The sequence below is a fragment of the Felis catus genome, chromosome A3 (assembly GCF_018350175.1).
Source record: "Felis catus isolate Fca126 chromosome A3, F.catus_Fca126_mat1.0, whole genome shotgun sequence".
Classification (NCBI taxonomy): Eukaryota; Metazoa; Chordata; class Mammalia; order Carnivora; family Felidae; genus Felis; species Felis catus.
In genome coordinates, this window is record NC_058370.1 from 23,064,432 (window position 1) to 23,091,053 (window position 26,622).

At 45.3% G+C, this 26,622-nt stretch overlaps 1 long non-coding RNA gene across 1 annotated transcript; it reads right to left on the reverse strand.

Annotated features, from left to right (window-relative positions):
- Positions 1-1,244: 1,244 nt before the first annotated feature.
- On the reverse strand, positions 1,245-26,361 carry LOC123384316. The gene is made up of 4 exons (XR_006595207.1): positions 24,771-26,361; positions 24,599-24,668; positions 23,765-23,911; positions 1,245-5,178 (listed from the first exon to the last, which is right to left on the reverse strand). It is a non-coding gene; the product is annotated as an uncharacterized LOC123384316 (long non-coding RNA).
- Positions 26,362-26,622: the final 261 nt, after the last annotated feature.

A 26,622-nucleotide genomic window follows, 5' to 3' on the forward strand; every position in this document is an offset into this window, starting at 1 on the left:
CCCATTTCCTGCAGGTGCCTTCTCGCCTGTGGCAGCACAGGATTAAAACAATCCCTGGATGGACCTGGACTGTGTACTCATACTACTTCTGGGGCTCTGTGATCCTAAATAAGAGACCGCCCCTTTTGAGCCCCAGGTTCGCCACCTGTAAAATCGGGACAACATTAGTATAGTATCTACAACTTGGGTTGAGGATCCAAAGAGATGATAGGTCTAAGCTCCTTGACGGTTCCGACATTCAGTAGGTATCAAATGAATGTGCTCACCCTCCCTGGTTTTCACATCTCCCAAGAATGCTAGTTGAATGCAAATAGAGTCAGAACAGTGATTGTTAAAGGGTGGTGTTCAAAATCCGACGAAGCCCATTTTTCTAGCCTCGTTCCCCATTTGCCCACCCTGCCCACATCCCCATCCCAGAAACACCTGCCTTTCCCTGTGCCAGCAATGCCTTCCCACCATCTCCACCTACAAACTCCTATTCACCCATCAAAGCCTAGAGTAATCAGTTGTATACCCCAGCTACTCACCCTCCCTGCCAGTCCATCCATGACTCCCTTTAACATTCCCAGTGTCTGGTGTAGGTCTCTGTTTTTTGGTCTCTGTTTTTGTGGACCTTGACAACTGTGGTTAGAGATGTCACTCAGAGGAGGTGACACCACGAGGACCAATGTTGCCTAAGAGGGCTCCCTGGAGGAGGTGTGGCTCCACAGGGTCTGGAGGGAAATGTGGGTTTAGAGTTCTAGGGGGAGGAGAGAAAGCATGTAGCCAGCAAGAAGGTGACTGTATGTTTGGGCAGGGTGTCAGTGGGGAGGAGAACTGGCTGGGGGGGTTAGGAAGACCTTATCGTCTGAGCTGGGAGCCATCGAGAGCCCGGAGCCAGACAGCAACCTGGCGATACGTGATCAGGTCAAAGATGAGCAGGCTTTGCGTTGGAGGACACCTCACACAGGGGTCCCAGGAGACTTGTACAAGGATATTCAAGCAGCATCATTTGTAATAGTGGAAAGCTGGACACTAACTGTCCATCATCAGGAGACTGGATAAATAGCGACAGACTCAAACAATAGAAAATTCTCCACGCCACGATCTTCAAAATAGATGAATGCAAGCCACACATGTCTATGAGGATAAATCTCAGAAACACACTTGTTGATTCAGTCTGTGGAAAGTCAGAATTGTACCCTTATTATTTGTGTATCTTTGTTGAACTTTATACTTCAATACAATTTTTTTAAATAAAAAAAATATATATTGTTGGATGAAAAAAACAAGTTGCAGATGGATAAACAGTTTTTGTCAGATATATAAAGTTTGAAAGCATGCAACACAACACTATGTATTGTTTAGGGACACATACATATGTCATACATACAAACTACATACAGGAGTGATAAATAGCAAATTAAAAAGGGTAGTGACCCTGAGAGAGAGGGAGAAGGGAATGTAACAGGGGCTTCAAATACACTTGAAATGGTTTATTTCTTAAGTTGGGTGGTGGGTACCCAGGCGTTTGTTATACTGTTCTCTAGACTTTTTTTTGTGATCATGAAACATTCATAATGTATTAATACTTTTTTTTTTTTTTAAAGAAAGTCAGGTGGTGCCTGGGAAAGTAATTGGGAGACATTGCTGATTCTTGAGTGGGGTCAGTGGACCAGAAATGGCAAGACTAGAGAAGGAAGGCAGAGGGAGTCTTGTGTAACAGTCTAGGAGAGAGGTATAAAGGTCTGAACAGGGACAGGAACAGAATTATGGGGAGGCAGGGAAGGATGGGAGAGATTTAGAGGAGTAAACAACTGATGTGCTTAGGCTACGGTCATAAACTTTAAAGTCCGCAGGGCCTGGGCAGGTCACTGAAGCAGGGTATGAGGATGAAGTCCTAGGGACTGGTAGGTAGGGGCAGCCCCAGTGCCAGCGGATTGTTGCCATGTGGGAAAGGAGGCTCAGTGGGCCACATCTCCCCCCCCCCTTTTTTTAAGAAATCAGCAATTCATATTTTTTAATGCAAAATCTCCTAAATTTAAATTATGGCAACTAAATTGAAAAAAGAATTAATTCTGTAGGAACCAAGTCATACTGGTTTGCAGTCTCTTCAATAAGGAAATGAAATGAAGGGGCCGTGGCACCATGTTTTCCTGCCTGTGAGGCTGAAGCAGCTCACAGCCCAAGCAGCAGTCAGGGAGGGCTTCCTGGAAGAAATGACACCGAACAGGGAACGCAGAAGGTGTTTCAGGCTGAGAGAACAGTAAATATAAAACCAGGGGCTGAGTTGAGTGAGTCTAAAAGAGAAACAAAAGCAAAAAAACACCACCACGATGTCTCACAGAAGGGGAACGCGTGGCCAGTCAATACACAAGGAGGTGCCTGACCTCATTAGTCATCAGGGAAATGTAAATCAAGACTATGATGAGATGCCACTTCACACCCATTCAACTGGCAGAAACGAAGAAAGTCTGACAATACTAAGTGTCAGTGAAGAGGTAGATGGATCCAGCTCTTCTGTCTGCTGAGGGGAGGGCGTGCCAATATACCACTGTCACCCAGTGAATCCATTCCTGGGTACGTCTGCCCAGAGACACCCATGCACATGTATGCTGAGCCAGGGCTTCTCAAACTTTAATGTCTGTGGAAATCACCCAGGGATCTTGCAAAAAGGCAGATTCTGATCCAGCGAATCTAGGGCAGGGCCAAAGATTCTGCATTTCTAACATGTTTCCAGGTGATGCTAAGGCTGTTGATTCTCAGACCACATTTTGTGGAGCATCAGGAAAAATGCACAAGAATATCCATAGCAGCGCTGTTTGTGATAGCAGAAATCCTGACAACAATCCAATTATCAATGGGCAAGAGAATGAATAAATAGATAAATGGATTGTGGTACAGTCACACATGGCCCTCAAAATGAGTGAGTCACAACTATACTCAACAACATAGGTGAATTCTCATCAATACAACATTTCGCTTTTTAAAAAGGCTAGATGCTGTTCTTATTTTAAAGTTGATAAGTTAAAAAATACATTGTGTAAGCATTTGTACATGTAATAAAATGAGAACAAAGAAACTGGGAAAATATATCCTCAGAATTCAGAATATTAATGTCCTCAGGCAGAGAGCCGGGGCTTCAGGAAGGACCCTGGAAGAGGATGGAATGACTCAAACCAAATAGAGTCCATTTGGCAGCAGGTAACCTCCAGCCCTGGGTAATGACCAGCTCTGGTAATGACTAGATCCAGACAGTGACCACAGCTAGCTAATGATAAGACTCGGCTTGTGACCAAAACAGATAATGTCCAGATCCATCACGACCAGATCTGGGGAGGCCTGGCCCTAGCGCCATTCTCCAAGGCAGTCGGGCATCTGGACAGCCCCTTGGGGGAAAGGGAAAGGGACGAGCTTCCCAGGGCCCCCGAAGCCAGGGAGGGTTGGCCTCCTCCTCACCCCACCCTACATCCCAAACCTTCTCCTAAACAGCCTTGGGGTCTGATGCCTCCTCCCCATTACTCTGTCTCAGCCGGCTCAGCCTCCACATCTCCTGACTCCACTGCTACTCCAGCCTCTTTCCATGGCTCCTGCTCCAGTCTACCCCCTCCCAAACCACCCTCCACCCCAGCCCTGTCTGTCTAGAAAGACAGATCTTTCTAGAACACGGATCTGGTGCCACCCCTGTGCTCAGAACCCTGCATGGGCTCCCTAACACTCGGGAAGGAAGTTTGAACCCCTCAGCCTGGTCTTTAAAACCCTTCACCGTTTGGTCTTTGCACCATTTCCTAATTCAATTCTGGTCAGACCCCAGGGCTCAGGTCCAGGCTCTGCAGTCTCTCCGGAGGACAAGCTGTGTGCAGGCCCTACTACCTGGGATGCCTCTTCCCCCACTGCTCACCTCTCTAAATCCAGCTCGATGTCACTCACTCTGGGGAAACCTTCCCTGACTTCTGCACCCTACTCTCCATTCCCAGTTTGTCACTTCCAAATACTTAATTTGTTTCCCTTTAGTATTACCAAGCATTTATTTGTTTATTTTTTCCGTCAGCTTTATTAAGGTATAATCGACAAACAAAAATTATATTTATGTACAGGGTACATCCTGGTGTTTTGATATATGTATACGTTGTGGCATGATCACCGCAATCAAGTTTATTAACATGTCCATCACCCCCACATAGTTCCCTTTTTTTCTTGTAGTGAGAACACTGAAGGTTTACCTTCTTCGCAAATTTCAAGTATGCAATACAGTATTGTTAACTCTAGACTCCCCAAGTGCTTTATGATGACCAAAACACTCTATGTCTCAAACACCTCATAGCAACTGTTGTTGGTGTCCACCTGGGACTCCAGCTTCAGCCATGGACACCGGTCAGCTCCCAGACACCGGTTCCTCCACTTTTCTGCCTGATGATGGCGTTTTCTGAAGCCACAAGAGTTTGCTCTGCCCAAGCACAGGACAACTTGGAAAGGCAGAAGAGTGAATGCCCCCAGGAGCAACCTTCGGTCATGGTGGTCGGGAACCAATAGGTGAATGCCCAGCCTCCTTCAGGGAGAGGGTTCTGAGGTGTCCTCTCCACCATTTCTCAGAAGGTCCCCAGCAGGATGAGTTCCAGGAGCCGCTCACTAATGCACATTTTATTGACATTCACTCCTGCCCCGTCTCACCCTCCACCTGCTCTGCCTCCTACTTACTGGGATCACCTCCCAAAGAAACCCCCTGTGCTCCTCACTGTCTCGAGGTCTCCTTCTGGGGGAGGCCAAACTAAGCCACACCTGTTTGCTTCCATTTCTCCCATAAGACTGGAAACGGCTCCCTGAGGCCTGAGCCACATTGAGTTCACCTCAAATTCTGGCCTCCCATAGTCTGAATTCAAATCCTGACTGTGCTGATCTGTGTGACCTCGGCCAGGCCAGTCACTCGCTTGTACCCACAGGCTCAGCCAAAAGAAGTAGGAGATTCCCAGGCTGTTAATGAAATATATCCCAAGGTTGGGGAGGGGGAGCTATGTAGGACTTTTCCCTCTTCCTTCTTTCCTGTGTTTCCCAAATTTTTTGAGTGTTCATGTATTCCTTCACAGTGTGGCAGGAGTGTGGGCTCCAGAGTGAGCAGGCGTGGGTTCAGATCTTGGCTCTGTTACACACTGGCTGTGACTGGGAAAGTCACCCAACCTCACGGGGCCTCAGTTTCCACATCTGGAAAATGGACACAAGAATGAATACCTACTTTGCAAAATGGTTGTGACTTCTGTGATGGAAGCTTTTTGTAAACTGCACAGTGAATTGAGAGCCCGAGTTATTGTCATCCCTGGGGCTGGCATCAGGCCTGGCCTGGAGGAGGTGCCTGGAAAATGTTTGGAGAACAAAATGAGTGAAGCTGGTAGTGGAAACCCCAGGGTGTTCCTTATCCCATTCATTTGCTTGTTCATTCACTCAGTGTTCAGGATACCCACTTGGGCCAAGCCCTGTGCTGGGCACCGAGGGTGCACAGTTGCAGAAAGAACATCTCTGGCCTCAGGAGACTTGCTGTCTTCAGGGGAGATCCAAGAAAACCCACCATTCTGGGGGCTTGGGGGGGGTTGCTGACTGAGTATCGAGGAAGTATGGGAAGGCTTCTGGGGAGAGGTAATGCCCGAGCTGTGCAGGACTTAACCCGATGAGCAAGGGGAAGACAGAATGGGCATTCCAGCATGAGGGGACAGTGCACCAAGGTCTGAAGGCCAGACTGGGCCCACACAAGCCACTATGTGCAGCTCACTGGAGCTAAAGCCTCAAGAGTTCAAAGGTAAAGCCAGAAAGGTCAGCAGGTGCTGGATCATCGTGACCTTGAAGTCCTCTGAGGAGTCAAGCTTTTCAGTTGAAGGTGATGGGGATCTATGGAAAATGAAGACAAGAGTGGGAAAGAATCTTCGACTTTCTTTGTGAACCAGGACAATTCATTTTGCCTCTCAGAGCTCCAGTGTCCTCAGCTGTACGATGGGCGCATAAATACCGCACTAGGGATGCTCTGAGGAGGACTTGAAGTGTGCTCGTTGCCTGGCAGTGGAAGGTGTCCAGTGGATATGAACTAAGTGAATGAATGAGTGAGTGAATGAATAAATAAGTTTCTGCCGGGATCAGGAGCATCCTGGTACCTTCACTCACGCTATCCTAAACCTGGCGGACAGCTCCCAGACACGGGTCCCTCCACTTTTCTGAAGTCACAAGAGCCTGTTCTTCCCAAGCACAGGACAACTTGGAAATGCCCCCCACCCTCTAATCCTACCGTTTCCCTGCCCTGCCCCTTGCAGTAGGGCCTCCTATTCACCCACAGGCCAACAGACTAGAGGGCTGGGACTAGTTCTAGGGTCATGAAGTGAGTTAACTGCACAGACAGGTCCAGTGCTCTGTCCTTGCTCTGTGATGCCAGAAATGTCTTTTCTCTGGCCCGCAATATGGCTGTGCCTCCAGGCCCTGCCCTGGTGCTTCCTGGGATGGGGAGGTGTACGGGTTCCGTTGTCTCCTTGAAGGGCCAGAACCGCCTGCCTCTGCCTCCCAGATGCCCGAGCCACCATCTGCTCCCACCCGAGCCCTCAGCTCTTTTCTTAAAATAATTCTTCTTGTTTCCTTGGAGACATCTCTCACATGGAAGAAAGGAAGGGAGAGAGGGAGGAAGGGAGGAGGACAGGTTGGGTCCCATTTCCTGAGTACCTACTGTGTGTCAGGCCTGACCCTCATCCCACTCCTTTGACATGGGGATCCCTTCTTCCCTTTTTGGGTGAGGTACTGAGGCTTGGAGACATGACATCACGTGCCCTAGATCTCAGAGGGAGTAAGAGCTGAGTCAGGATTCGAACCTGGCCCTGTAGGGCCCAAAAGCTAAAGCCTGTGTGACGTGAGGGAGAGGTGCATTTCGTATGGCCCTTGCCCCATGTCCAAGTGTCCAGGACACTGCCCATCCCCCCAAGTCATCCTCCCTTATTGATCAATTTAGAAAACGCTTATGGATGCCTGTTGTATGTTAGGCCTCAGGCCAGACATGGGGCTGAAAGAGTGTCTCAGATGCAAATAGGAAAAACTCTTTTCCCTTGACACAGAGTGTGGGGGAAATGCGAGGGGCAGAAGGACCCAAAAAAATGACCACTTGCCCACTTATTTCCTGTGCATACACCAAAGACTCCAGAGGCACCATTTCAGTGGATCCTCCAAATACCCCAGCTTGTGTGATTTAAGAGCCCCATTTTCAGAGAGAAAACTGAGGCCCAAAGAAGCAAATTCACTTATCTCATGATACATAGGGAGCAAGCGGTGGAACCAGGATAAAGTCCAAGACACAGAAGATAACTTGCTGGAATTGCCCCCACAGACCTAGACAGAGTGCTGCTGTGGGATATGGAAGGGTGTGATGGCTGGGATCCCAAGGACCCTCAAGTGAAGAGGAGAAAACAGAAGGATGTGGACTCACGGGTCTCAGCCTCTTTTTGGCCTCAGCCTTCTTGAGCCAGCTCTGAGGCTGATACTACCAGGGTTTCTGGATACCGCCAGCCCAAGCAGAGAGACAAACCCCACCTGCTTTAATATCTAGTGAATCCCACTCAAAGCATCTCACAAACATGCCTCACCCAGTGGACATCTGGACAACCCCAAGCACTTGTGTCCCCTACCCAAGTAGCTCGTCTGGCTGACTGCACTAGTCCAAATCTTGGGTGTAGAGGCCACTTTCACGTCTCATGGCTAAGCCTAGAACAGGAGAGCATATTTCCAAAGATTTCGGGCAGAAGTGTGGGATCACCATCAACACAACGCCTGTGTGCTACGTGCCACACAGATTACACCCTGCCTCTCATTTTCCACTCTGCAGTGCAGGTCTTTCTTCAGGGACTGTGGCAACCCCGCAGCAGACAGAGAAAGAAGGGAGAGAATTCCAGGTAGAGGGACCTGCATGAACAAAATGAAGGGAAGACAGGGGATTCAGAGAAAAGCAAACAGCTGAGTGCAGGTGCATGGGGACAGCAGCAGAGCAGAGTCTGGAGCAGGGGTCCAATCAGGAAAGACGTTGAGTGGCAGGTGAACAGCTCAGCCTTCATCTGAGAGGCAGAGCGGTGCTATCACAGGGTTTAGAACACAGGGAAGATGTGATTGTGTATTGTTTCGTGGTGGCCAGTGTGGAAGATGGCTTTCAAGGGGGTGTGAGATGGGAGGAGGCCACTGCCACTGTCCAGAGGAGAGATGATGAGCCTGGGCTAGGCTGGAGCTATGGAAAGGGAGAGGAAGGGGATAGTTGGGAGAGAAGTCAAAGAGGCAGACACAGGAGTTGCTAACCGATCCGGATGGGGGCAAGGTAAGGGGAAAAGGAAAAATGAGACTCTGGTTTCTAGTGTGGGTGGCTGGTAGGGCCACCCTTGTGATGGGAGATCTGGGCAAAGGACAAAGGAGAGGAGGGCCCGCCTGGGGATTTGAGTCATATGAGGTATCTGCAGGACACATGGTGCTGCCCCTCATGTGGGCTCCATGGCCCACAGTTTTCAGAGGTGTCCATCCGCAGACTCCATTGAACCTCTGAACGATCCTGTGAGGTCAACACCATTATTCTCAGAGTGCAGGTTCAAGGCTCAGAGACTGACGGTGACTGATCAAGGGCTCACGGAGTGAGTGACGGAGCTAGGTTTTCTTCAAGACCAACACTTTTCTCGTGCACTCAAGGAGACTCCTAGTCACACGGAGGCTTGTAAGAAGACGTCCAGGAAAATGGGCAACCAGGGGAGAGGCTGAAGCCGGAGACAGAACGATTAAAGGCAGGGAGTAGACAAGGTCGTTCATAGAGAGGACATCGGGAGATGGGACAATCACCTGAGCAGAACCTCAAGAATCAGCAGGCTTCGGGAGTTGAGTCGAAAAGGATGTAAGCAGGGAAACAGAAGGAAAACCGAGAGGGTGCAGGCGGCAGAGCTGGGGAAGACCATGCTTCCAGAAGAAGAATGTGGCCGACAGTGTTAGGAAATGACTGTTTTTCCTGAGCTGCTCGTACCCGGGGCCTATGGCAAGGCTCCAAGGAGACAATGAAGGCACTTCGAAGCTGTGGAGCACTGGCCACAGGCCAAGGGTAACTGTTCTGGTCCTGACTCTGCCACCATCTCCTCCAGGTGACCTTGGACAAATTCCTTTCCCTCTCTAGACCCCTGTTTCTCCCCCTGTCCAATAAGAGGTTTCCAGCTCTGGAAGCATTCCTTTATCCATTCTATTAGTTCAAGAAATATTTACTGAGAAACTGCTATGTGCCAGACACGTTCTAGGAATTTGGGAGACTTCAGTAAACAACATAGATAAAGATCCGGCCCTCCAAGAGCTTTCAGCTAGCAAAGGGAACTGGTCAATTAACCAAAAAACAAACAAACAAAAAAAACCCTTACACACAGTAAAAAAGTAAATGACACAATTTGTTAGGTGGTTATAAGTTCTATGAAAAAAAGGGAAAAGGTAGATCAGGGTAAGAAGAGTAGGGGGTTGCTAGAGTTGGTGCAGATTATCAATTTTAAAGTCTTTTAATGTTTATTTTTGAGAGAAAGAGAGAGAGAGGGTGAGCAGGGGAGAGGCAGAGAGAGAGAGAGAGAGGGAGATATAGAATCTGAAGCAGGCTCCAGGCTCTGAGCTGTCAGCACTGAGCCTGACACGGGGCTCGAACCCACAAACCGTGAGATCATGACTCGTGCCAAAGTCAGACGCTTAACCAACTGAGCCACCTAGGCGCCCCAGATTATTCATTTTAAAATAGGGCAGCCAGATAGCACTCACCGAGAAGGTAATATATGAGGAAGAGAGTGAAGGAGACATGACACCCCTGCAGACACCTGGGGGAAAGCATTCCAGCGGAGGGAGCAGCCAGTGCAAAGGCTCTAACGTGAGAGACGCTAAGATGTTCCCACTATAAAACATCTAAAAATGTTAGATTAAAAATATATATATGGAAATGGACAAGTCTTACAGGCCAGAAACAAAGCAAGAATGTGAAAGCAAGGAGATAAACCTGCCCGGAAGCTGTGGGTGCTGTGCCGACACGTACAGCTCAGGTAACACAGTCTATGACCCATGTAAGACTGAGAGCCAAAATAGGCAGGGGTCATTCTGCAAAAATTATAGATTTGGGAAGGGCTATAACACTGAAAAAAAGGGTGAATTAAAAAAAAAAATCCTACTTCACAGAAGCAGGCAGCAAAGAAAATTGTCTGTTTCAGCCTGGCATTTTACAGAAAAATCTCCCCTGAGAAGGTATGGTCATTGACTGGCCCCCACATGGGTTTTAGGCCTGAATTGTAAGTATTGATGAGGTACCGAAAAAATTCAAGCCGAGAACTTCAATTTAAAGTGGACTCCAAGAAGGGCACCTGGATGGCTCAGTCACTTAAGCATTGGACTTCAGCTCAGGTCATGATCTCGTGGTTCGTGGGTTCAAGCCCTGCGTCAGGCTCTACGCTGACAGCTCAGAGCCTGGAGTCTGCTTCAGATTCTGTGTTTCCCTCTCTGTCTGGCCTTTCTCCACTTGTTCTCTCTCTCTCTCAATCTCTCTCTCTCTCTCTCTCTCTCTCTCTCTCTCTCAAAAATAAACATTAAAAAATTTTTTTTAATAAAAATTAAAGTGGACCCTGGGTGGAACCTGGGTGGCTCAGTCAGCTGAGCACCAGACTTCAGCTCAGGTCATGATCTCACGGTTTGTGACTTTGAGCCCCATATTGGGCTCACCACTGTCAGTGCAGATCCTGCTTTGGATCCTCTGTCCCTGTCTCTCTCTACCCCTCTCCCGCTTGCATGTGCTCTCTCTCTCTCTCTCTCAAATAAATAAATAAAACATTTACATAAATAAATAAATATAAATTTTTTAAAAAGTGGATTCCAAAATTAACAAATCCAAAAGTTAGTTCTCTGAAAAAAGATCAAGAAGAGAAATAGAAAGGTAACACAAAGCAGATAACACAAGTTACCAACATCAGGAATTAATAAAGGAATAAAGGACAGATGCTACAGACATTTAAAAGGTAATAAGAGAATATAACACTTCCATGTCAAAAATTGGATAATTTCATTGAAATGGACAAATTCCTTGTCCTTGAAATGGACAAATTACTTATCAAAACAGATACAAGAAGAAATAAAAGTTTTGAATAATCCTATATATGTTAAAGAAATTTAATCTGTAATTTAAAACCTTCCCATAAAGGAAACTCTAAGCCCAAGTGATTTCACTGGTGAATCCTTTTAAATGTTTAGAGAATAAAAACATCAATCCTACAAATTATTCTAGAAATTAGGAAAGGAGGGAATATGTCCCAACTTGTGATTTCAGCCTAAACTTGTTACCAAATTCTAAGAAGGAAAGTTGTAAGCCAATACCTCCATGAATGTAAAAATACTAAATACTGTAATAATAATACTAAATGCTATAATATTAATACTAAATACTACCTGGTGGTATACAGCATAGAACATCATGACTCAACGCAACTTATTCTACAAAGTTGGTTTGATTCAAAAATCTATCAATATAACTCTCTTTAACAGATTTTTTAAAAATGATCATCTCAAAAGATGTGGAAAATATATTTCAAAGTCAACAACCATTCATAATAAAAACTCTTGGTCAACTAGGAATAGAGGATATCTTCATTAATCTTATCAAGGGCATCTGGAAAGCACCATAGCTAACATCATACTTACCGGTGAAAATTTGAATGCTTTCTTATTTAGATTAACCATCCACTATCATTATTGTTTATTCAACATCACAAGCTAGCCAGAGCTACAAGGCAAGGGGGAAATGTACGAAATTGAAACAGAAAAGTAAAAATGTCATTATTCACAGATGACATATTGTACATGTAGAAAATCCAAAAGAATCTACAAACTATTAGAATTAATAAGTGAATTTAGCAAGGTCTGTATATACAAAATCAATGTTCAAAAATTAATTATATTTGCATATATGAGCAACAATTAAAAATAAAATTTTAATGCGGTGCCTAGGTGGCTCAGTCGGTTAAGCGTCCAACTTTGGCTCAGGTCATGATCTCACAGTTGTAAGTTTGAGCCCCATGTTGGGCTCTGTGCTGACAGCTCAGAGTCTGGAGCCTGCTTCAGATTCTGTGTTTCCCTCTTTCTCTGTCCCTTCCCCACTCGGGGTCTGTCTGTCTGTCTGTCTCTCTCTCTCTCTCTCTCTTTCAAAAATAAACAAACATTTAAAAAATAAATAAAATAAAATAAAATAAAAATTTAATAATACCATTGCAATAACACCAAAACTCATTAAATACTGAGGAATAACTCTAATAAAAATGGGTGGGGCACATGGGTAGCTCAGTCGGTTAAGTGTAGGACTTCAGCTCAGGTCATGATCTCACAGTCCAAGAGTTCAAGTCCCGCATCAGGCTGTGTGCTGACAGCTCAGAGCCTGGAGCCTGCTTTGGATTCTGTGTCTCCTCCTCTCTCTGCCCCTCCCCTGCTCATGCTCTGTCTCTCTCTGTCTCAAAAATAAATAAAAACATTTAACAAAATGGGCAAGTCTTCTACTCTGAAAACGACAAAACCTTGTAGACAAAAATTAAATTAGACCTTAACAAATGGAGAGATATACTATGTTCTTAGATTGGAAGACTCACTATTTGAGAGGTGTCAGTTCTCCCCACGTAGATCTATAGATCCCAATCCCAATCAAAATCCTCTGGACAATTTGATAATCTCATTCTGAAACTTACATGAAAATTCAAAGGACTTTCAATTGTCGAGGTTATATTAAAGGATAATAAAGATGTAGCACTGGGGTGCCTGGGTGGCTCAGTGAGTTGAGCATCTGACTCTTGATTTCAAGTTCAGGTTATGGTTCCAGGGTTGTGGGATCAAGCCCCTCATTGGGATCTGCACTGAGCATGCAGCCTGCTTAAGATTCTCTTTTTCTCCCTCTGCCCCTCTCCCCTGCTTATGCTCGCAGTCTCTCTCTCACAAAAAAATGAATGAATGAATGAATGAATGAATGAATAAACAAACAAACAAATATTTAAAAATAAAGCTGTAGGACTAACAATACTAGATTTTAGGGTATATTGAAAACTATAGCTCAGAGGACTAGGACCTAGAATGTACAAAGAACTCTCAAAATTCAACAGCAAAAAATATTCAATCAGAAATAAACCCACATAAATAGAGTCAACTAATCTTTGAAAAAGGAGCAAAGGCAATACAATGAACCGAAGATAGTATTTTCAACAAATGGTGCTGGAACAACTGTACATCCATATGCAAAAAAAAAAAAAAAAAAAAAAGAATCTAGGCATGGTCCTTAAACCTTTCACAAAAATTAACTTTCAAAAGACACATATGATGAAGGACTGTTATCTAAAATATCCAAAAACTCTTAAAACTCAACAATATGAAAATGAACAGCCTAATTAAAAAATGGTCAAAAGACCAAAGAAGATAGACAGATAGAAAGTAAGCATTTGAAAAGATGTTCAGCATCATTTGTCACTAGGGAATTGCTAATTAAAACAAGGTATCTCTACCCACTGATTAAAATGGCCACAACCCCAAACATGGAAATCACCAAACGCTGGTGAGAACACAGGGCAACAGGCCCTTCTCATTTCATTGCTAGCGGGAATGCAAAATGGCACAGCCACTTTGGAAGACAGTTTCTTACTAAACTAAGCATACTCTTAAACTGTATGATCCAGCAATTATGCTCCTTGGCATTTACTTAAATAAATTGAAAACTTAGGTCCACACAAACACTTGTCTATGGATGTTCATGGCAGCTTTATTCATAATTGCCCAAACTGGGAAACAACCAAGATGTCCCTCAGTAGGTGAATGGATAGATAAACCGTGGTCCTTCAGGCAGTGGAATATTATTCAGTGCAAAAAGGAAAAGAGCTGTCAAGCCATGAAAAGGCACGATTGAAACTTAAGTGAATATTACTAAGTGATAGAAGCCAATCTAAAAGGACTTCATAGTGTATAATTCCAACTGGTGACATTCTGGAAAAGGCAAAACTAGGGAGACAGTAAAAAGGATCAGTGGTTGCCAGGGGTTGGGGGAGGAAGAGATGAACAGGCAGAGTAGAGAGGGTTTTTACAGCAGTTAAGCCATTCTGCATGATGCTATAATGGTGGGTGCATGCCATACATCTGTCCAAACCCACAGAACATACAACACCAGGAGTAAATCCTAATGTAAACTATGGGCTTTAGGCAATGATGATGTGTCAAGACAGATTCATAGATTTTAACAAGCTATTCTGTATAATTACACCACTCTGCTGGAGAATTTTGATAGTAGGGAAGGCTGTCCAAATGTTGGGGCAGCAGGTATATAGAAACTCTCTGTACTTTTCACTCAATTTTGCTGTGAATCTAAAACTGCTCTAAAAACTAAAGTCTTTACTTAAAACAAATCTAAACACACTATTACCATATAATCCAGAAATTGCACTCTTGGTCATTTATCCAAGAGATACAAAAACTTAAGTTCACACAAAAACTTATACATGAATGTCCACAGCAACTGTGCCAATAGTAGCTGAATGCTGGAAGCAACTCAGATCTTCACTGGGTGGATTGTCAAACAAACTATGTACATCCACACTATGGAATATACACCTCAGTAATAAGAAGGAAGGAAATATTAATATCATGGCAACTTGGGTGAATCTCAAGGGAATTTATGCAGAAAGAAAGAAGCCAATCCTAAAAAGTTACATAGTATGCAATTCTGTTATATAATTTTTTTTGAAATGACGAAATTATAGACATGGAGGACAGATTAGCCAGGGGTTAGGGATGATCCACGTGGTGGGGGAGAAAACGTGGGATGGAGGTGGGTATGGCTACAAAAGGGAAACACAGCGGATTCTTGTGGTAATGAAACTGTTCTGTATCTTGACTTGTGGTGGATACATGACCCTACCTGTGTGACAAAATTGAACAGAACTAAACACACACACACACACACACACACGCACGCACGCACGCACATACACACAAATGAGTACAAGTAAAACTGGGGAATTCTAAATAAGATTGGTAGATTGTATCTATATCAATATCCTGGTTGTGATATTGCACTCTAGTTTTGCAAGATGTTATCATTGGGAAGAACTGGGTAAAGAGCACATGGGCTCTCTGTTATTTCTTACAACTGTATGGGAATCTACAATTATCTTAAAATTAAAAGTTTAATTACTTCACAGTACACACAAATGTCAAATCATTATGTTGTACACCTGAAACTAATATGATTATATCTCAATTAAAGGGTGAATTAAAAAACCTTAATTAATAGAATCAGCTAATTTAAAAAATAGTAATTAAAAAAATTTTAATGTTTATTCATTCTTTTGAGAGACAGAGTGCAAGTGGGGAAGGGGCAGCAAGAGAGGGAGACACAGACTCCGAAGCAGGATCCAGGCTCTGAGCTGTGAAGAACAGTGCCTGACGCAGGGCTTAAACCCACAAATCGTGAGATCATTACCTGAGCTGCAGTCAGAAGCTTAACCAACTGAGCCACCCAGGCGCGCCTAAAAAATAATAATTGAGACAGTGTGGGATCAGTGCACTGATAAACAAATAGATCAGGAGTACAGAACAGAGAATCCAAAAACAGATCTATGCATATTTGATCACCTAGCTAATGATGTGCTCTTGAAATTCAGGGAAAGAATACATATTTTTGTAGTTTTCAATAAAAAGTGGATTAAAAAGGTATTTATTTTGTATTTTTCTGTTTTCAATAAATAGTGCAGTCAAAACTGGATATCCACATGAAGAAAAAGAATGTTGACCCTTATCTCACATCATTCACAAAAATTAATTCAAGATAGAAGACCATATATCTGTACATGGAAACTAAAAACAATAAAAGTTCTAAAGAAAATATTAATAAATATGTTCATTTCTTAAAAACTTCATTGAAGAATGATAAATTAGATTTCATTAAAAGTGAACTCTTCAGGGAGCCTGGGTGGTTCAGTCTGTTGAGCACCCAACTCTTGATTCCAGCTCAGGTCGTGAGATCCTGATCCCAGGGTGGTGAGATCAAGTCCCATGTCAGGCTCTGCACTAAGTGTGGAGCCTACTTGGGATTCTCTCTCTCCCTCTCCCTCTGCACCTCCCCTGCTCATGCATACCTTCTCTCTCACTTTCTTTCTCTCTCTCTCTCTAAAAAAAGGGGGGGCATTCTTCATTTAGGAGATGTGAAAGGTAGGCCTCAGATTGGGAGAAGGTACATTTTGAATATATGCATCCAACTAAGGGTTCATATCCAGAACATACAAAGAGTTCCTAAGAATCAATAAGAAATAGACACCCCAAGTTAAAAAATAAAACATATCAGAACAGTTGAATGATGAAGGCCTCGCAAGAGGGGCCACTGGCCTGTTCACACCTCAAAGGCTCACCCAGGACCCCAAGCCCCCTGGGCAGGAGGACTCCCCTTGGTTCTGGGCAGCACAGGGCCTGAGCTCCATCACAGCTTCCCCTGCCCTCAGCAAGAGAAAATGGATTTAAATCATGGTGCTCCAAACAGGCTCTAGAGGAAAAAAGACGGAAGAAACTGGGTCTGAGATAGCTCACAGTGGTGGATTTCAAATTATTGTCAGGATTGGGGGAGGTCTGGGATTGGATATTTCTCAGGAAGGTGCAGGATTTCCTGAAGAAGGGGACTGATCTTGGGCCTGAGCACCACTGGCCAAGCAGCTGCCCTAACCAGCCACTGTGGGCACAGACTATCAAGGTGGAAAGATGAGAGAACACCCCCGGGGAACCAAGTGTGGGTAATGTTAGTTCCTCTTGTTGCCACTACAGACTGTCTGCCCTACACCCACCAACACTGACTGATCCCAGACACTTGATGCAATTGGGGGTTCCAGCACTTCAGAGACAATTCCCAGGAATTCCATTGTTTGTAACCTCAGTTTTCATGATCATATGAGGAAACTGAAGCACAGAGGGATTTAAGATGACTTGTCCCAAATCGAAGAGAAAGTAAGTGGCAGAGCCAAGAATCTAATCTAAGCAACCTGACTCCAGAGCCTTCTATGGAATGAGCTATGTGATCTCTGAGTTCACTAGCTCTAGAAGTCGTGCTTTGAAAGATTCTATTTCTTGGGGCACCTGGGTGGCTCAGTTGGTTAAGCATCTGACCGGCTCAGATCGTGATCTCACGGTTCGTGAGTTCGAGCTTGCGTCGGGCTCTGTGCTGACAGCTGAGAGCCTGGAGCCTGCTTCAGACTCTGTGTCTCCCTCTCTCTCTGCCCCTCCCCTGCTCATGCTCTGTCTCTCTGTCTCTCAAAAATGAATAAACGTTAAAAAAAAAACTTTCAAAGATTCTATTCCATAGCAGTGCTAAAATAAAAATAAAGGAAAGTGGACAAGTAGTGGGAAATTTCTTGAATTTTGAGCTGCAGACTCCCAGGACTAAAAGAGATCTTGGGGGCCAGTTAGCTCAAAACCACTGTTTACTGCTGTGCACACAAGTTCAAGAGGATTTCCTGATGTCCCCCCAACAGCATCAACGTATCTGCAAATAGTGGTCTAGAAGCAGATACAGATTCACATCATTTAAGTGGAATGTGAGGATCCAAAGAGCTCTGTAAACTGAAAGTTCTTTCATGGTTAATTGCTGGTTGGCTCATTTGCAGGCAAAAATCTGACCTCAACTGACGTGAGGCTGTTGTATACCAATAAGTGTGATTATTTACATATTTTGCTGCAGATATATCAGTTAGTTTCTGGAGATAATACTCCAGACTCAGTAGTGTCCCAGAGTTGGTACATACTGACTCATGGGAGCTGTTTGTTAAATATTTGGGAATTTTGTAAGCCATCCAGTTGGTAGCTTGAAATGAGATGTGGCTGGAGTATTTACACCATGGAAATCAGAAAATGCCACAAATCAGGCTTAGAAAAACTTTCTGAGCATTAGTTTACCAGAGCACCACTGCCCTACACTCTGCAGGAGGTGTTACATAATGTGGAGTACATACCACTTTATTTTTCCAGTAAATTCCAATTAATTCTAAGTTCCAAAAAAGGGGGGCAACAGATGTGAACATGGACCAAACAGGATATCAAGATAGCCAGTAAACATAATAGGTGTTCTACATCATTAATCATCATGAAAATACAAATTAAAGGCACAATGAAACACCACTACATCCCCACCAAAATAGCAAAAATTAAAAACACACAATGCTAAGTGCTGGTGAGGGTGTACAGCACCTGGAACTCTCATATCTGGCTTGTGGGAGAGTAAATTGGTAAATTTAGTATCTCCTAAAGCTAAACATCCACATACTCCATCACCTGAGAATTTTACTGCTGGATATTTACCCAATAAAAATAAGTGTTTATGCTTACCAAAAGTAATATACAAGAATGTTCATAGCTTCACTCATAATGGCACCAAACTGGAAACAACCCAAATGTCCATAAATAGGAGAATGGATAAATGAATTGTGGTATATTAATATAATGGAATACTATACAAATTATCACCATATACAATAACATAAATGAATCACATGTTACATCCAGATAAGGAATCCTGCATTATTCCATTGTATAAAGTCTCACAACTAATCAGAATATTGTTTCCCTCAAAAGTGTTGTAGACTTTACTTTTCATAGGAAATAGTTCAATTTTTGAAAGTATAAAAAATACAAAATAAATTCTGTGGTACTCCGGATGCTCAACAGAAGCAAAACCAAATCCTCCTTGGAAGAAAACATTCTCATTCTAGCCATCAGTGAATTCTCACGGATACAGTCCAACTGACAACTAAAAAATTGCAAAGCATTCAAAAAACATGCCACCTTGAGCAAGACAGAAGAAACATCAGATAACAGAATCAGATCCCCAAAGATTTCAAATATTTGTATTATCAGATTGAAAATATAAAATAAATACACTTCTGATGTTTAGAGAAATACAGAGGAAGTTGAAAACACAAATAAGGAACAAGAGACTCTCCAAAAAGAACAGGTAGATTTGAAAGACAATGAAGTCAAACTTCCAGAAATGAAAATGTAATAAAATTGAAATTCAAAAATTTTTGGAAAGTTTCAATAGCAGTTTAGCCTCAGATGAAGAGAAAAAAAAATGTGACCTAGAACCTGAAGAAATTATCCAGAATATAGCAGAGATAGAAGGAGAGGGAGAGGCAGAGGGAAGAGGGAAAATATGAGGCACAGAGGACACACTGAGAAGGTATAACAAATGAATAGAGTTCCAAGAAGAGAAAATAGAAGAAGGGAGGGAGAAAAAGTATTTGAAGAATTTTCCAGGCCTGATGAAAGGCATGAGTCTTCAGATTTAGGAGTCATGATAAGTCCAGGATGGATAGAAACACAAACACACAAAAAACCAGCCTAGATGTCCCATAGTCCAACTGCAGCCACCTATGACAAAGAGAAGATCTTGACAACTATGTGTCCAGTGAGGAGACCTTTCCAGTACCAGGTATGCTTCGTAGGACCCAGAAGCTACCCTTCCAGCTAACACCTGAGAGGGGTCATTTGTCACTTTGACTTGGAGCCTTTGTGAGGCAATATACCTCAAACCGAACAATAGATTTCAAACCCAAAGTAGAAATGTGCCCAATAACTGGGCCCTCACCTGGTGGGGAAAGGTGCTCACTCTCTCCAGGGCTATTTTCCATAAGGCCTTTTCCTTGGCAGCCACACCTTCTAGAAATCACTGGAAGCTGAGTGGCACTCAGCCTTCCCACTAGTCCCCGTGCTTCTAGACTCTTACTTTCCTGTCCATTCTTCATGTAGGAGCCAGAGTGATCTATTCAAAACACAACTCTGATTCTTACACTTGTTTGCCTTTCTTCAATGCACACCCACCTCCCCCAACACCCTGAACCTGCAGAATGAAGTCCAAGCTTCCTTAACTGGCAGTCGAGGCCCTTAGGATCCAGCCCTGATGAAGTTTCTAGACTCATCTACCTCCCTCCACTTCTGCCTACCCACCCTACTCTGCCTTTTCTCAACGCCCTGTGTTCTTTAATATCTCTGAATAATGTGCTGTTCCTTCCCTCTGCCTGGCAGGCCCCTCTCCCTCTTGAGTGTCTTGAAATTTTAAGCTCATCCTTTTAAATTTTGTTTAAATGTCATACAGTCACAAAGGCCTCCCTGATGTTCTTCCTATCCCAACACCAGTGGGATGCTTCTGCAATTTTATTTTATTTTAATAGAATAAAACATTTTTATTACTGAATTTTATTTTAATAAAGTCATGGTATTTTTCATATTACACTGTAATGATCTGTTGTTTACGTGTCTGTCCTGTTGCACTTGCCATACGCTGTGAGCATATTGAGGTCAGGGACCAGGTCTTACCATATCTGTGTCACCAGGAATCTGCCAGGGCCTCATAGTGAGGTGGATCCCATCCCATGCAGAAGGTAGGAAAGCGAGCATGAAAGGTGAAACGTGCATAGTTAAACCTGACCTATGATTCGTGAGTTTGAACTCAGAGTCTGGCTCTGTGCTGACAGCACAGAGCCTGATTGGGATTCAACGTCTCCCTCTCGCTGCCCCTATACCCCCCAGCCCCCTGCTCTCATTCTCCCCCTCAAAAAACAATTGCCCCATGAGATCCAATAAATTGTCCCTGAAATGCAGCATTTGTGGTTTTGCATCCACCAACCTATTTAGTAACATGTTCCTATAGAATGATTTGGAAAGTCACATGGCTCAGCTCATACTCCCTGAGGGACACACACCCACTGCCTGGAATGGCAGGTAGAGTCAATTGTGCTTTTAAAATTAGTTTTCTCTCCCTCTATCTTGCTCAGAATATGGTTGAATTCATGTAAGATAAATGTGCACATAATTCACCTACACAGCTGAATAAATGAAAGGACAGACAGATGAAAGAGGGGGTAGGGGGATCAATTTGTGAGTGCATGGCTGAATAACAATAACAATAAATAGCACTAATGCTAATCATAATAGGTGATATTTATTGTGCACTTAATATGTGCTGGGCACTCCCCTAGACACTTTATGTTTATTAATCCACTGAATCTTCAAACAACCCTATGAAGTTTATACTATCACCCCAATTTTACAGGTGAGGAATTGAGTCATAGTGAAAGTGAATGAGATATAGAGGTGGATGGATGGATGGATGTGTAAGGTGGCTGGACTGATGGAGGGGTAGTAGACAAACAAATAAAATAATACCTGTTCTTTTGTGTCAGATTGAGCCCTGCCTTGTTATCTCCAGCCTTGCTGCCTGGACCTCAAAGGTCAACCTCAATCTAAGCTCTTTGTTCTCTGACCCCCTCAGACTACGACCCCCCATCCTGCATTCACAATGCTGCCTTTGCCTCCACTTAGCACAGCCTCTCACCCAATGGTCTACTAGTTTAGACAGCCAAACCCATCTACTCCTTTCAGGAGCAGATTATACATAGAGCAGATTATGTGGCAAATATGGCCACAACAGGGTCTGCAATTCCCCATGCTGTCCCATTGAGAGGTGAGGTCTGTGTTCCTTCCCCTTGAACCTGGGTGGGCTTGGGACTATTGCAGAAGTGAGGCAAGGCTAATTTCCAAGGGTAGGTCATAAAGGGTGACACAACATCCACCTGGCCCTCCTGGGATGCTTGCTCTCAGAACCCAGCCACCATGCTGTGAGGAAGCGCAATCTAGTGCAGGGAGAGAGGGCACAGAAAAGCCACGTGTAGTTGTTCTGGCTGAGAGCCCCACTGAGGTCCCAGCTGATAGCCAGCATCAACTGCCAGACATGTGAGTGAAGACACTCCAGATGATTCCAGCCGCCGGCTGTTGAGTCACCTCTAGTTACGAAGTCTTTCCAGAGAAGACCCTAGACATCACAAAGCTGGCATACCCACTGTGCCCTGTCTATATTCTTGACCTACAGACTGTGAGCAAAATAAAATGGTTAGTTTGTGCCACTAAGTTCTGGGGTGGTTTGTTTTGCAGTAATAGTAACCTGAACATCCTCCCCCTCCCTGCACCAGCCAGGCCCTGCCTTGACATTCCTAGGGAAGGTGAGGGGCGGGGGGCAGCGGCTGAGCCCCAGGCTGCAACTGAATCCTGTGTCAGCTGCCTCCGAGGCCTGTGGGCACAGGGAGCAGGCCTCTACCAAGCTCTCCTCCCCCGACTCTTCAGGGTGGAATGAGGTCAGCTTCCAGGTGTCCCGGATTCCCCGCAGACAGGGGTCAAGACCAGGCTGGGGCCCCTGCTGATGAGGCAGGGCCTCGGCGCAGGAGCTTGACCCCAGCAAAAGCTTGTTCTGGCTCCATCTGAGCCTGGCCTGGTTTGCTTCCAGGTTTTGTTCTTTTAAAAACTGGTTCACTCAGTGGGTATTTAAGACAAAAACCACAGACCTTGGTCTGATTTAAGGGGAAAAAATAGTATTGGGGTCCGGGAATCTGACAGACCTAGGCTGAACCCCAGCTCTGCCACTTGCCAGCCGTGTGGTCCGGTAAATTACATCACCTTTCTGGGCATTGTCTGTGTAGTGGGGATAAGAACAGCTGCCACCTCCCGGGTTTGTTATGAGAGGAGATGAGCTGAACTACGGGAGCGCCCTACTCAGTGCCTGGCACACAGCAGGAGCCCAATAAATGCCAGTTGCCTTTCCTCATTTCTGAGGGGAGTGTGGCTCTCTTTCATCCACCAGGCCTAACACAGAGGCTTGTATACCCAAAGTGCTCAATAAATATATCCTAAATGAATGGATGAATTTCTCGGCTCATCTCTAACCTCTACCCACACGTTGACACATTTCTCTTTCCCAGTAGACACTGACCCCCTTAGGGCAAGGGCAAGGACACCCACTCTTATTCACCTTTCTTTATCCGTTTGTCTCCTCAGCATACAGTAGGTGCTTAGTCAGTGACTACTAAAACAAATAAGTGCCCCCTTGGTTCAGCAGAGTCCTCAGTTCAGGATTTGCATCGGGTTCCTGACGAGGGTTGAGGTGAAGCTGCCACAAGACAGAGCTCTCTGCCACCTGGTTTCCATCTACCATCAGCCTCTACTTACCAGAACCGTCTGCTGACCAGCGCTTCCCTACCTAGAGCCTCCGCCCGCTGTATTTTGGTCATCACAGCCCACACGGTACATGCACTCCCAAGGCTGTATCTGCATACAAGGCTGTATCTGAGAGGCCTTAGACACCTCTCAACAATTTTTGTAGGTCAGAAAAGCTGCACAATTCTGGAGGGTGTGTTAGGCTAGGTGCCCCAAATGCAAATCCTGGATGAGGATCAGGGTGCAGTAGTTTAGTTGGGATGCAGGGAATGAGTCAGGAAAGGGAGGGAAGCCAAGATGGGTGCTGATACTCAAGTTATTGCTGTGGGCGATCGTCGCACTGAGGGGCGAGGAAGTCTTTCTCCACACCCCCTCATCCCCTTGGTCAAGGGTGGCTCCTGGGGTATTAAGCCCCCCGCCCAGAACTTTTGGTTGAGTGTGCTCCCTCAGCAGAGAACAGAGAGGCCATGAGCAGACACCTCTGGGAACACAGCACAGTATTCACGTGAGCATTTGTGTCACAGGGGAGTGACTTAACATACAGCAGTCACTCACGGCTGGAGGTGCAGGTGAGAGGCTCTTAGTTCTAGGAGTTCTGGGTTAAGTCTGTCCCTTTACCTGCCACTCAAGAATGCAAGTGAGTGCGGGTGACACCATTACAGGGATAACTCTGAATCCACTCAAATTGATCATATTTAAAGTAAATCATTTGGAGAATCTAGGACTTTAAGTTATTTGTGTGACAAACCTCAGATCCCAGCGGAGAGGTTGGAAACTGCAGCACAGAGACAGTAACGATCCTCTGAACCGCCACAGGCAGATTCCCTCTGATCCCTTCTGTGTCCGGTGGGCTGCAGACTCCAGCCCCTCTGACCTCTCTGCAGGTCCGAAGACCCTAGATGACAAGAGGAAGGGACTCTTCCAGGGCCCCCAAAGTTTTCTGCACCTCTGCCCAGACATCCCTTCAGAAGCCAGTCACCTCCAGTCTGCTCCTTACCTCTTAGCAGGTGAATTGAGGCTTCCTGCTTATTTCTAGACTTTTCCTGAACCCATTTCAGGAAGGACCAGCTCTGAATAGCAGACTTGGGACACAACAGTGATCATAACAAAGACAACAGCAACAGCAGCAACGATAATAATGACGATGGTCTAGGTGGCCCCCAACTTCCCACGGTTTGACTTAGAGTTTTTGACTTTACAATGGTGTGAAAACAATACACATTCAGTAGAAACCACACTTCCCAATTTGCATTTTGATCTTTTCCCGGGCTAGGCACGCACAGGAGGATGCTTTCCCGTGGTGCTGGGGCAGCGGCAGCGAGCAGGGCTCCCAGGGTACGGGAGTAAACAGCTGATACACTTGGCAACCGCTCTGCGCCCAAACAGCCATTCTGTTTGTCCCTTCCAGTACAGTATTCAGTCAACTCCTAAAGTGAGATATGCAGTACTTTATTATAAAACGTGACCCGTGGGAGATGACTTTGCCCAGGGCAGGCTAATGTAAGTGTTATGAGCACACTGAAGATAGGCTGGGCTGAGCTCAGATGTTTGGTAGGTTAGGTGTATTAAATTTTCGACTTACTGTATTTTCCACTTATCAGGACATTAACTCCATCGTGAGTCAAGGCAGATCTGTACTTGTCCCTTGAATCCTTTTTAGAGACAGGCAGAACATGGAGAAAATGGTATCTCATATTTGTTTAGCATTTTGTGGGCTTATCACATAAATGCTGCCTCGGATACTAACAACTTACCGAACACTACCAAGTGACAATTGCTGGAGTCACAGCAATGAACAAGATGGACATAGTCCCTATCCTCATGGAGCCTGCATTCTCGTGGGAAAGGAGGACAAGAAACAAGCAATTATAACAAAGCATGATCATAAGTAGTAGCATTTGATAAGCATCAAACGCTGCTAAATTCTTTGCATGGATTGCTTCATTCAGTCCTTAAAACCAATATTTTGAAGTGACAGTGTTTCGGCCTCATTACACAGACAAAGAAACTGAGGGACAGAGAGGGTAAGCAATCTGCTTGAGACCACACAGCTGGCAAGAGGCACCTCTGGCAATTCTGAAACCAACCGGGCTGTTTCACCCTTGTGCTTTCTGCACCTCAGTTTCTGTATCTGTAAAATGGGAGCAAATAAATAATAGTCCCCCCCAAGCCCCACCCATGGCCATCGTGTCATTGTCAGGCTTAACCAAGGTAGTGACGGGAACACTGTATAAATGGCCAAAGTGTGAGCTGCCGGTTTTCTTATTCCTGCCTGAAGCTCTGGCCTCCTGTGCTTGCATCTTGCCCCTGATGGCTGTCTGTGCATGACCAGAGCTGCAGCCCCCTGGCAGGGCTCTTGGTTAGTGGAGAAATCACTGTTTGCCCTTACGAACTCTCTAATGACAGCACAGTTCTGTGGCGTCTGTGCTGATTTAATTATAGATTAATCAGGAGAGCCAGGGCAGGAGCTCTCCTCTCGTCTCCAGCAAGCTGGAACGTGACCCCTACATGTGCACATGCATGTGAGGGACAGAGGTGGCTCCCTGGCTCAGGGGATAGCTACAGTGAGTCCAGACCCCTCTGCCTGCCTCTGACCAACACCTCCCAAGCTGAGTTCCCATGACCAGGCCTTTGCTGTTCCTTAGACACCGAATGCCCTTTTTATCCCATGCTATCTCTTCACAGTCATGTTTTCAAGGCTCAGCCTAAATATCACCTTCCACAGGAAGCCTTCCCTGATGCCCCCAGGTTGGATGACTTCTTCCCCTTCTGAACTTCCAGAGAGGTTGACCTGGCTTCATCCGGAGGCCCTGACCACTACCCACTCTGAGCTCACCTCCCTCCTGGGATAGTATCTCCTTGAGGACAAGTGTGTCCCCAGCGCCCAGGCTGGGGTTGGCATCGGTAAACTGACTGAATAATGAATGGAGTAAATCTACACAGAAATTCCCATGGGCCCAAAGAACCTAGAGTCAAGAGCCCAGCCTTCTTCCGGTCTCCCAGTCTCCCCGAGGACTGCTGTGCCTGCCTGGTAGGGCTCACACATCCAGGTGATCCCTGTGGCCCTTCTCAGAGGTTAGACAGCCTCCTTGGGCTTCTCCCACCTGCCTGGGGACTGGCCTCCTGAAGCTCACTTATGGGGAGCTCGTATCCACAGATGGCACAGGCCAGAGAGAAATAAGCCCCGAGTCCTCACCCCTCTGCCAGAACAGACCTATGACCATCCGGCTGCCTTATTTCTTCCCCATGAACCAGACCAGATGACCCACTGCTCAGCAGTGACTGTAGCGATGACAGAGAAATGTGTTGATCCCTTACAACACCCCCACCCCCCACCCCATGAGCATTATGTACATTACCTCATTTAAGTGACTCAGGGCAGTGGCCCTTCTTGGCCCCTTTTGCAGATGGGTAAACTAGAAACGGAGCAACATCATTAGTAATGGCAGAGAAGGCTTAAACTCAGTTTAGCCCAGTGACACCCCACACATGCTGTACCCTATGCCAGCTGGGGCCCTTGACCCCTGACCCTGGGTCACCCTTGCGTGGTGGGATCCGTGGGCCTAGGCTGGTACCTACTGCGGCCGGCATCCTCTGGGGTGTCAT